The sequence below is a fragment of the Phacochoerus africanus genome, chromosome 10 (genome assembly GCF_016906955.1).
Source record: "Phacochoerus africanus isolate WHEZ1 chromosome 10, ROS_Pafr_v1, whole genome shotgun sequence".
NCBI classification, from domain to species: Eukaryota; Metazoa; Chordata; class Mammalia; order Artiodactyla; family Suidae; genus Phacochoerus; species Phacochoerus africanus.
Window position 1 is genome coordinate 49818827 of NC_062553.1, and position 11470 is coordinate 49830296.

Consider the following 11470-nt stretch of genomic DNA (forward strand, 5'->3'; position numbering starts at 1 on the left):
GTCAACCTATACAACTTTTATAGCCATACAATTTAACTAGTTTTCTATTAGGTTTACAGGTATTTTTACCATTAAAAAAATATTTCCTATGTTCTGCATACCAATTCCTTGTTGAATTAGCCAGATGTAAATATATCTTTTCACATAGGCACTTGCATTTTAGTTTTCCATACTTTTGGCCATATGTGGTTTTTTAATAAGAAAGATGAATTTTCACATTTTATTTTCTCTCTTTTATTTGACAGACAAATACATTTTCTTTTTTAGGGCCACACCCACGGCATATGGAGGTTCCCAGGCTAGGGGTCAAGTCAGCACTGTAGCTGTCAGCCTATGGCACAGTCACAGCAACTTGAGATCCGAGCTGTGTCTGTGACCTACAGCACAGATCATGGCAACGCAAGATCCTTAATCCACTGAGTGAGGCCAGGGATTGAACTTGTGTTCTCATGGATGCTAGTCAGATTCATTTCTACTGAGCCTATGACAGGAATTCCAGACAAGTACCTTTTAATATGAAAAGAATTCCAGCAATCAATTATAAAAGGATAAATGCATTACAGTGATAAATGGACAAGGGCACAAAGACAAGCTGCAAATGACAGAAACAGTTTCCACACTATTTTTTTTTTTTTTGGCCATGCCTCCAGCATCTGGAAGTTCCCAAGGCCGAGGATTGAACCTGTGGCACAGCAGTGGCAACACCAGCTCTTTAACCCACTGAGCCACCAGAGAACTCCATCCACCCAACTCTACCATTTTTTTTTTATTGTTGTTGTCATAACAAAACTGAGCACAAGATCATCCCTCCTAACAAATTTTTAGGTGCACTGTACAGTATTGTTAATGATAAGTACAATGCTGTACACCAGAGCTCTAAAATTTAGGCACCTTCATAACTGAAACTTCATACCTATTGAACAACAACTGCCCATGCCTCCTCCCCTAACTTTAGGTGAGAACTATTCCTTTCGCTGTGTCATGTGTTTGACTATTTCAGATACCTCCTAAAAGTGGAGCCTCTTGCATTTGTCTTTCTGGGTCTGGCTTATTTCACTTAGTATAATGTCTTCCATGTTCACCCATGTTGCCACATATGGCAGTATTTCATTTTTTTGTAAGGCTAAAGAATACTCCATGGTATGTACTTACCACATTTTCTTTACTCACCCATCTACTGAAGGACATTTAGATTGTTTCTTGGCTATTGTAATAACACTGCAATGAACATAGAAGTTCACTGAAATCTGGATTTGTTTTTCTGGATAAATTCCCAGAAGCAGATCAAAGGATTGTTCCATTTTTAATTTTGGGGGGAACATCCACACTGTTTCCCATAGGGGCTATAACATTTTAGCCTTCTTACCAATAGAGTACAAAGTTTCCAAAAATTCTCATTATCCTTTCTAACACTTGTTAGCGTTTGGTTTTCAGGTATTAACCATCCTAACATGTGAGATGATCTCATTGTGGTTTTGATTTGCAGTCCCCCCCGATTAGTGATTTTGAGCATCTTTTCATATACTTGCGGGGCATCTTTTCACTTGTCTATGTCACTTGTCACTTTTGTTTTATTATTTCTGCTGTTTAGTATTTTTAAAAAATTGCCTAAGATGAATTGAATCCTTTATACACCTTTTCTAATTTTTTTAAGTTTTTTCTTCATAATTAATTTCTAAATGCACATAAAATTTACTTTGCACATAGGTCGCAATAGGATTTTTGTGAGTATAAAATGTAAAAAATTTAATAAAGTGTCAACATTTAAAAAGCACAACATAGTATGTTGTTAATAATATAATGCAAATTTATTCTCACAGAAAGATGCATAAGCATAAGGGGATAGATAAAATCTGGCTGTTCACCTAACTGAAGTTACAGAAAGGGTGTACCCAGGAACATAGACCAAAGTGGAAAAGTTATACAATCTTCATTGATTCTAGAATACACATTTGTTTTCACATTTTCACATCTCTGAAGTCTGGATGTATCTTACAATCACTGGCACATATTATTTTATTTGACTGTTTTCTCTTGAGTACCCAAAATATGATTTGACTGTGTCAACAGCACCTTAGATTTGATGAAGCACTTTAATAAGATTGTCCTTCAGATGGAGAGAGTGGAGATATTTATATTAGTGCTTCCCACCTGCTGCTAAACTAGGGCCAATGAATAAAGACTCACAGTTAGTCATATTACAGTAAAATATCAGAAACACCCAAACAGAGACTCTTCTCAGATACCAGCATCGCACATCAACTGCACTAAAAAGTAAAGAATCCAGCTAATATCATTTTTGTCACCAACACTAGAAGATAGCATAAATCAACACTTTCCAAGTTATAATAAAATAATTTTGAAAGTTTTTCATTTGCCCATTTGCAACAACATGGATGGGCGTGAAGGGCATTATACTGAATGAAATAAGTCAGACAGCGAAAGACAAATTCTGTATGTTATTAGTTACACATGGAATATAAAAAATAAATGAAAGCATATAATGAAACAGAGACTCACTGATATAGAAAACAAACTAGTCATGACAGTGGGGAGGGACAGGGTAGGAAAAGGGGATGACAAGCTATGTGAATAAAATAAATAAGCTACAAAAGATATATTGTATAACTCAGGGAAATAAAACTATTATTTTGGCTTTAACCATAACCATAAGTTTAAACAGAGTTTAATTTATAAAGAGTCACTATGTTTTACACCTAAAACTAATACAGTATTATTGATCAACTATACTTTAATGAAATAATAATAAATAATTATAGTAATAATAATAATAATAGACATAAGGAGGTCATAGTGAGGTGACTGACAGTCATCTGTAAGCCAAAGAGAGAAGCCTCAGGAGAAACCAGCCTTTATAACTACATAAATGTCTGTGTTTAAGCCACACAATCTGTGGTATTTGTTACAGCAGCCTATGCAGAAGAAGAAAGATTTTGATACAGAGGTGTGAGGCTCTGTTATAACAAATACTAAAACTGTGGAAGCAACTTTGGGGCTGTTGTTGGAGAGGCTGGAAGAGTTTGGAGGTACCCGTGAGAAAAAGCCTGGATTGCTCTAAAGGGGCCGTTAGTAGAAATATAGACATTAAAGGTGACTCTGGTAAGTATAAGAAAGAACAGAGGAGAGCTATAGACAAAGCAATCCATCTTCTTTATGTAAATCATTCTGAGTGTTGCTAGATGTGTAAATACCACAGGCCATTCTGATAAGGTCTGAGACAGAAGTGAGATTTTTGGAAACTGGAGAAAAAGCCATCCTTTATACAAGGAGGCAAGGCACTTGGCTGACCTGAATTCTAATGTTTTGAGGGAGGCAGAACTTGCATCAATGAAACTGGATGTTTAGCTGATATTTCTTCATTAAGCATTAAAATATGGCCTGACTTCTGGCTGCTTTTAGTCAAATTCGAGAGGAGAGAGATGAATTGAAGATGGAAAGGTTAAGCCAAAAGGAACTAGAACTAGATTTGTAAAATCCTCATCCTGTAAAAAATAGGAGTGTATTCTGGAGGCCTGTAAGACATTTGGTCATTTTTCAAAATGTCTATGAACCTATTTGGTTCATCGACCAAGTATCAAGGAACTTTTGGTGTGGACCAAATGTCAAATGGATGTTTTAAACAGGACCAAATGGCTGATAGCCATTCTGGACAGAATGCCTAAGAGATTACAGGGTAATACAGGATAATACTATGGAAACAGTGCATTTGGACTAAAGGTGACAGAGGCCAGATAAATGGAGGATGGCTTTGGAGTACAGGGATTCTACAGGATGGCATAGTAGAGCTAGTTGGCTGCAAATCTATGTTACCCTTAAAGAAAAGAGAAGTGCTTCAAGAGGACCCCAAAGCCACTTGAGTTTAGGATAACTGTCTCCTCCATTTGAGAAGATGGGGCTACCTCTTCATTCCAACCTACAGTTAGCATCACATTCCACCTCAGTGCCATAGTGCAAGGCTACCACCATAGCAGAGGGGGCAAGGCTGCTGCCCTTTCACTTCCCAGAGGGGCACATCACCCACTCCAAAGTCACCCACCCAGAGGGTGTCTGGTTCTCTTTGATCTTTCTGGGTAGAGGTCAAGCTCTGGCCTTTCAAGCGCTGCAGTGGGGAATATGGCTTGGTGCAGGGCTGCTGTGTGTGACCAAGAGATGCTTTGCTTCTATGAGAAAGTCCTTTCCCCCTCCACAACCTTCGCTGGCTCTATGGCCTCAGGAGACCTATTGGCTGCATGATGGGTGTCACTGGACATCCTGGGTGGCCCTTACCTCCCCCACTTTCCTCCCCATCACCACCAGCATCTGGAAGCTCTACGTGGGCAGGCTCCTTCCTAATCCAAATGGGCTCTCCCAGGCCCCAGGGCATCTTGCAGGGGGATCAGGGAAGGATTGAAAGGGTTTGGCTCAAACACTGCTCTAGTGTATCAGAACTTGCATTTGTGCAGCGCTTTCTGGGTGCACCAAGGTGCATCCCCTATGGCCACACCCAAGCTTTCACTATAAGCAAGGAGCACAGGATTCTCTGGGTACCAGGTCCCCTGACCACATGGCCAGGCCACGCTGCTACATATTCCTCCAGCAGGGGGCGGCCAAGGCAGGGGAAATCTGGTCTGCACCAGTGACCTTGACCTAGAAGCTTGCTGCACATCCAGTGTTCTGGCAGGTAGACACCTTGGTCTGTGCTTTGCCCAGAGGTGAGCAGGCAGTTTGTCCTAGGAGAGCAGGTGGTGCCCAGCCAGCCCTAGTACTGTTCCTCCAGTGATAAATTATTGCATTATTTCTAAAGAATTTGAAAATTAAGAAAAATAAGTTATACGATTCATAGACAATTAATCATCAAATAACTAAGAATAGAAACCTTAAAAAATGGTTATTTCTGAAGAAAAGGGCTGAAACAGGGGTGGGATGCTGATAATTTCTTTTTTTAAATATCCTGTTTTTAAAATTAATATTACTCATAGACAAAGCAGAATGAATGGAGAATTATAAAAAACTGTGGGAAAATGTTTCTTTACCTTGTAATCTCTGAGCTAGCCATGTTAACTTCAGACTATTTATTTTTCATGTGTACAAATATTTTATTTTTATTCACATTGAAACTTGTCCTATTCTCCCAATTACTTAAAAAAAACACATTGTTTTAATTATCAAGTTATTTTCAAAGAAACCCAGAAAAATCCAACTCAGAAATACACCCTAAACAGTGAAACATTTTTCAATTAAATGAAAATTGTTAAGTAAAATTAGGCATGGCATTAAGAACCATCAATCTCTAAAAATATTGAATGAGATAAACACTTTCATGACAATTTTCAACTAAGTTCCATCTAAATACTTATTGTGAAGCTATTTTCTTTCACAAAAGAGTATTCAGAATAAAATTTAAAATGTTTGCTAATTAATATAAACAATTTCTGTCTTATTAAACTGGTTGTTTTTAAAAACTAATAATTTTCTTTGAGTCTGTGAAAGAAGTATAGCACACAGACATCACTGTATATTACGTTGATTTTACTGGCTAACTTCATTTCAAGCACTAGTTCAAATAGAAAATGTTTCTCAGTGTGAATTAGCCAACTTAAAAAAATAAGTATTTGGATCAAATCCATGTTTGAATCAAAGATTTATACACTTATCTGATCCAGTGTCTTTAAATATAGTTTAACCGAGCCTAAACACACATATATTATAGTTTCAAATTTAATTTGTAATGAAAAAGAAATATATATATTACTAACAATTAAGCTGGAAAGGAGAGAACATTTCATGCCTAAAATGTGTATGTGCTGTTATATTAAGGATATTATACACTAGTGATCAAAATAAAATAGAAAGAAACTGTTATAGATTAAGCAACTCATTTATGGATTTCCCAGTGGAAACAATAATTAAAACAATGTAATACACATTGACTCAAAAAGCTAAATCAAACTACAAAAGACAATGGTAATGGACACTTTTGTATTATTCTGAGCACACAGTGTTTTGAACTACCAAAACCAGACAGTAACATACTAACATAAATATCACAACCATGTCTGGAGAATGGTACTCTAGTTGATTACTTAAATCACTGAAGTATGTAACTGGATCATAATTATTAACAATTACTTAGGCTGAAGGTGAAACCAAAAAAAAAATAAAAAAATAAAGTTGTTTTTAGCATTACATAAAATCCCAAGTTTTTTGAAATAGTTGCTATCAGGGGAGAAATTATGAAACCTGGATTTTTATGTAATTGAAAGATATGCCAAGTAGAAAATATGTTTGCATGGGTGAATAATATTTTTCCAAGTTTTATGGAAGTATGGTTAATTTTCAAAGCTATGATAATTTCTGCTGTACAACAAAGTGACCCAGTCTTACATATACACATATCCATTCTCTCTCAGATTCTTTAACATTTTATTGTGAATAAATTATTTTCCTTTACTACTGACTGTCTCACTCTCAACTATTTTTGAAAATAACTTTTCTTATTAACTATCAAGGACTTGTCTAATTTCATTTAGGAAATTGTTTTAATATTTCGGTCTAAAATAATGCTTGCTGTGAAATATTGGTGAGGCACAGAGAAATTCTTACAAATGAGAGAGGACATTATGAGTTCTATTTTTGTTTTTACTTTATTGAGATGATTAGTTTTTTATCCTTTAATCTGTTAGAGTGACATTTGAACTTGATAGAGTTTCCTCATTTATATCTGTATCTTCCGGATTTGTTTGCCTCTGTGGCCCCAGGGAAGGTTTCCTTCTTTTGTTTTGTAACCCCCCTCTCTCTTGTTTCTCTTGTCTTATACTTGATTCATTTTCTGAGTTTTTTACATTTTACGTGTGAATTGATGATTGGCTAAGTTGTCCCTTCCTGTGAGGCTGGTTTGAGGGGTTTTTGGTTCATGGAAATTAGTTTTTGCTTCTACTGAGCACTCTAAATAGCTCCCACTGGAATCATTTTAAATTAATGTTCCTGTTTTTGTTTCAAAGGGCTTTACCAATAGATAATCTCAAGTCCCACATCATTTTAGGCATAGGCCTGTATTTACAAATTCTTCTTAAAACAAAAACAAAAACAAAAACAAAAAACAAAAAACTCTGTCCATAACCCAGGCAAAGCAGACATATTTTTGTGTATGTGTGTCTTCCGTTCTTAGAAATGCAGATTTTTTTCTTTCACTTTCCTTTCACTGGAGCTGTATTTCTCTAAAGTTCTTGGCCTTACATGGGAATGGGAGGGGAGGAACTCTCACCCCCTGTTTATGTCAAAATTCCTCACCTTGTACGAGTCCAAAAAGCTTGACTTTTGTCATTCTTATGGTTCCCAAAGCCCAAGGCTCCCTATTAGGCAAATACATTGAAAATCCAGACACACTGCTAACCTCCCAAACTTGTTGCACATTAGGAAACAAAGCATTTTACATAAGAAGGTAAAATGTGTCATAACCTGCCACTGCCACTCCAGAATTTTATCATCCATGTTGAAATTAGTGTTACCAAACTCAGGCTTAGCTGCTTGCTGCTCAAAATCTAATAATTTGGGAGGCAAGTATTAGTAGAGAGAAAAGTTACATTAAATAAAAAAAAGCTGGCAATCTGGGAGAAGGTGAAGCCCTGTCCTGAGTCCAGTACTCTAGATTCTGCTCAAGTATGACCATTTTAAAGGGAAAATGAGAGGAAGAATCTCAGTCATGGGGCCAGGAGCCTGGGTTCCGCATCCTTCATCATTACCAGCAGACCAGCTGACTTGCTCTTCAGATATAATCTTGCCTGAGTGATCTGCCTGCAGAATTGCTAAGGGGGATACTGGGGGTAGATCATCATTCTTTAACCACTTAATTCTTCATTCTTATTTCTTTTTAAATAGAAAAATAATCAATAGGTTAGGCAAGGCATGGTATGCATTTGGGAAAGCATGTCAGGAGTTTGGTTTAAATGCCTAGGGAGCTAAGGCCTAGAATTAGGTTCTTTTAAGGTTATAGGGGAACAGGCATTGGCAAACACAGGAAAGAGGCAAAAGAGTGGCTTTTATCAGGCAGCTCATTTTCATGGGACCATCTTCTGGTGTTAACTCTAGCCAGAGAAAGCCAGCCAAACCCAAATTTCAAATGTGCTGAAACTTTCCTCACCAGTCCATTCCTTATCACTTTATTGAAGGCAGTGATCTCTGTACCTCCCCAAGGAATATAACAGAGTAGAAATTTCTCAGATTTTACACCATAAATCCAGTCTAGCATCATCTATACCTTGAGATTTCAGAGACTTTCCTTATTGCCACATTAAAGATAAACTGATATCTCAATCTCATTTGCCACAAGACATCATTCTGTTCAGGGATCAGGGTGATACCACAGCAATTTATTATATGATCTCCTTTCCTGTCCAGAACCCTGAATTTGTATCCAGGATTCAGTCCATCTCTCAATGTATCCTCCCTTATCTAGCCTTATGCAACTCCTATTCACGTCCAACACCCTTTAAAGATATATATCTCCATACATGTTTTACAGATTCCATTCAACATATATTTTAATAAGCTATTTTTTCCTCATTTATGGATGGAAGATCAAAATACTCTTTTTTTTCTGGAGCAGAGATCTTATTTCCAATTTCAGTGAAACTATGTTATCATGGTGGTTATTTGCACAAAGGAATAGTTTGGAAGATCTTGAAGAACAAGATGTATTAATTGATATGTCTACTTCAGATGAGGTTACTCAGCAGTCTGCCAACAAGGAAGTCTGCTTTTTTAAAATGTTATTTTCTGGAAAAGGATAAAGTGTATTACTCTCAGCCAGGATGTTTTAAGAGGATTTGGATATATAGGTTTCCCAAATGAATACACTCAGAGGTGTCATCCTGGGACTAAAAGTCTCCTTCCTATCTGCTCAGAGATCCAACTTTGATATAATATAATTCTAATGATTTTAGATGATGCCTCATATTTGATGATTAGATCCTGAAGCTGCTGTTCAGCTGAGTGTGACCAGTATCTCCAGAAGACAAGAATTTCCACTGAAGTATCATAAAGACACTCTCACATTCATAGCATAATCTAAGCTGCTAATTAATGCTTCTGAACCTAACAGTTTCTTTTTGCAAAGCCCCAAGTACTAGCAAAAGTGGCTTTTAAAAATTATTTCATTGAAGTATTGTTGATTTACAATGATGTGTTCATTTCTGCTGTATAGCAAAGAGATTCCATTTTACATATAGATGTATTATTTTTCATATTCTTTTATATTATGGTTTATCACTGGATATTGAATATAGTTCCCTGTAATATACAGTATGATATCACTTATACATGGAATATAAGATAATACACAAATGAACCTGTATGTGAAACAGAAATACAAACACAGAGAATGGTCTTGTGGTTGCCAGGGGGAAGGGGGAAGCATGGAGTAGGTGTTTCGGGTTAGCAGATTCAAGCTATTACATATGCAATAGATAAACAACAAAGCATCTTTTCTGCAGGACAGTTAACACTGCCATTTTACCACTTAAGTGCAATAGCCACTCCCCATACCCAACTTTCACAGAAACCTCATTCTAGTTGACCACAGGACAATGATGTACAGTGACTTCAAATTAAGGTTGACTCCCATTTTGATTACAACCAGAAGTGAGGAGCCAGTTTTCTTTTTGAAAAATGTGAAAACTAGCTCCAACATGAGATTCTGGCCTCTTCTGGTATCAAGTAGTTTAGCTTTGGTTTCCTATACAAAAGGGCTGAGACAAAATACATGTTCTAATGCTTTACTTGGGGGTAAAATCTTCAGGGAAAACCACAGTGAAACAAGGAATTAGGGGGACAAATACAAGATGACAATTTAACCCAGGTGACAAGAGCTTCACAGGAAAACACGATGTATCAGAATAAGTGAGCATGAAGTAAATATGAAACTTTATTCACCCCTTCATTTCTCCTGCCTCATGGTGTATAGCTTGCTATCAGTGTATCTTAGTCCACATGGGCCAACTGGCAGTGCCAGCTCTCAGGCCTCATGGTCTGATGTATTACCAGAATCAGGAACTAGAGGGAGGGTCCAGATGAGAATGAAGGAGAGTGAAGGGGGCAGGGTACAACCAGTAGCCATTTAGGGTCAATGAAAACTGACTAGAACCTACAGGGTCCAAGATGGCAGAAGGTCTCCCATTGGACCTTGAGCTTCATTATATGCTCATTTTAATACATGAGCTGTATGACACACCCACAAGCATCATGACAGTTCTGGGGCCGACCGTAAAAGGCCACAAAGTGGGCGATGCCCCAATTCCTGGAAATGTCTGACCCTCCCCCAAAATAGTTGGAATAATCCTCCCATTCACTAGTGTATGCAGATACCCACTCCATTTAAAACTAACCTCCCCATAGTTTGGGCTCCCTCTTATCTTCTGAGATGGTCTGTATTCTGTCTATGGAATATGTATCTCTCTCAGTAAACTGGCTTTCACTTTCCTGTTCTCGAATTCTTTCCTGTGTGAAGCCAACAACCCTCCCTTGCCAGCTTGTCCCAAGGAGTCACCCAAGACCTGGGAAAAAACCACCCTCTCCAGTTCCATTTTTCTACAACAAGGAAAATCTGTGAGTCTGGTCAATAAAGGCAAGTACCAGAGCCACTGAAATGTCCACTGCAGCACATCTAATGGGAACTATATGAAAAAACAAACCCCAGACTTGGGAAATGAGGAACATTACTAATGTTGGAGGATGAGGCAAGGTTAGTAGGAGGAGGCTCATCCCTGAGCAGGTGGTGGGCATCTAGGGCACAGGTGGGCATCCTGGGCACCCTGGTGGGCACATAGGTGGGCATCCTGAGCACACATGGGGACACCCAAGGCATAGGTGCAACAGCCAGGGCACAGGTGCTTATGTCTTATTTTTCTTGACAGCTTTCAATTATATACATTTAAGAACATCATTAGTATATGCCATTTCCTCCTGCTGAATAAAAATCACATATAACTCTGTAATTCTTTAAATACTAGGCTAAGATTAAGGCTTATGTTTGAGATATATTTACCCCTTCTGATCTACAAAATTCATCAAGTATATGTCTCATATATGTGTATATATATATATATATATGTATATTTATGTGTATGTGTACTTGTGTATGTGTGTGTGTGTGTGTGTGTGTGTGTGTGTGTGTATAAATGCAGACAAGGTTGCCATGGTCTCACATTACTTTTATTGTCTTTCTTTTTCCAACACAATTAGGACATTTTCTATAATTGAATATGGGGTTTTGTGGCTATACAGTTGACTGCTGAAAATTGCATGGGTTAGGGACTCTCATCTTCCTTGCAGTCAAAAATTCACGTATAACTTATAGTTGGGCCTTCATATCTATGGTCTCTCCTTATCCACAGTTTGCTTCTGTGGACTTAACCAACTGCAAATAATACTGTAGTATTTACTATGGGGAAAAAATTTCACCTGGAAGTGGACC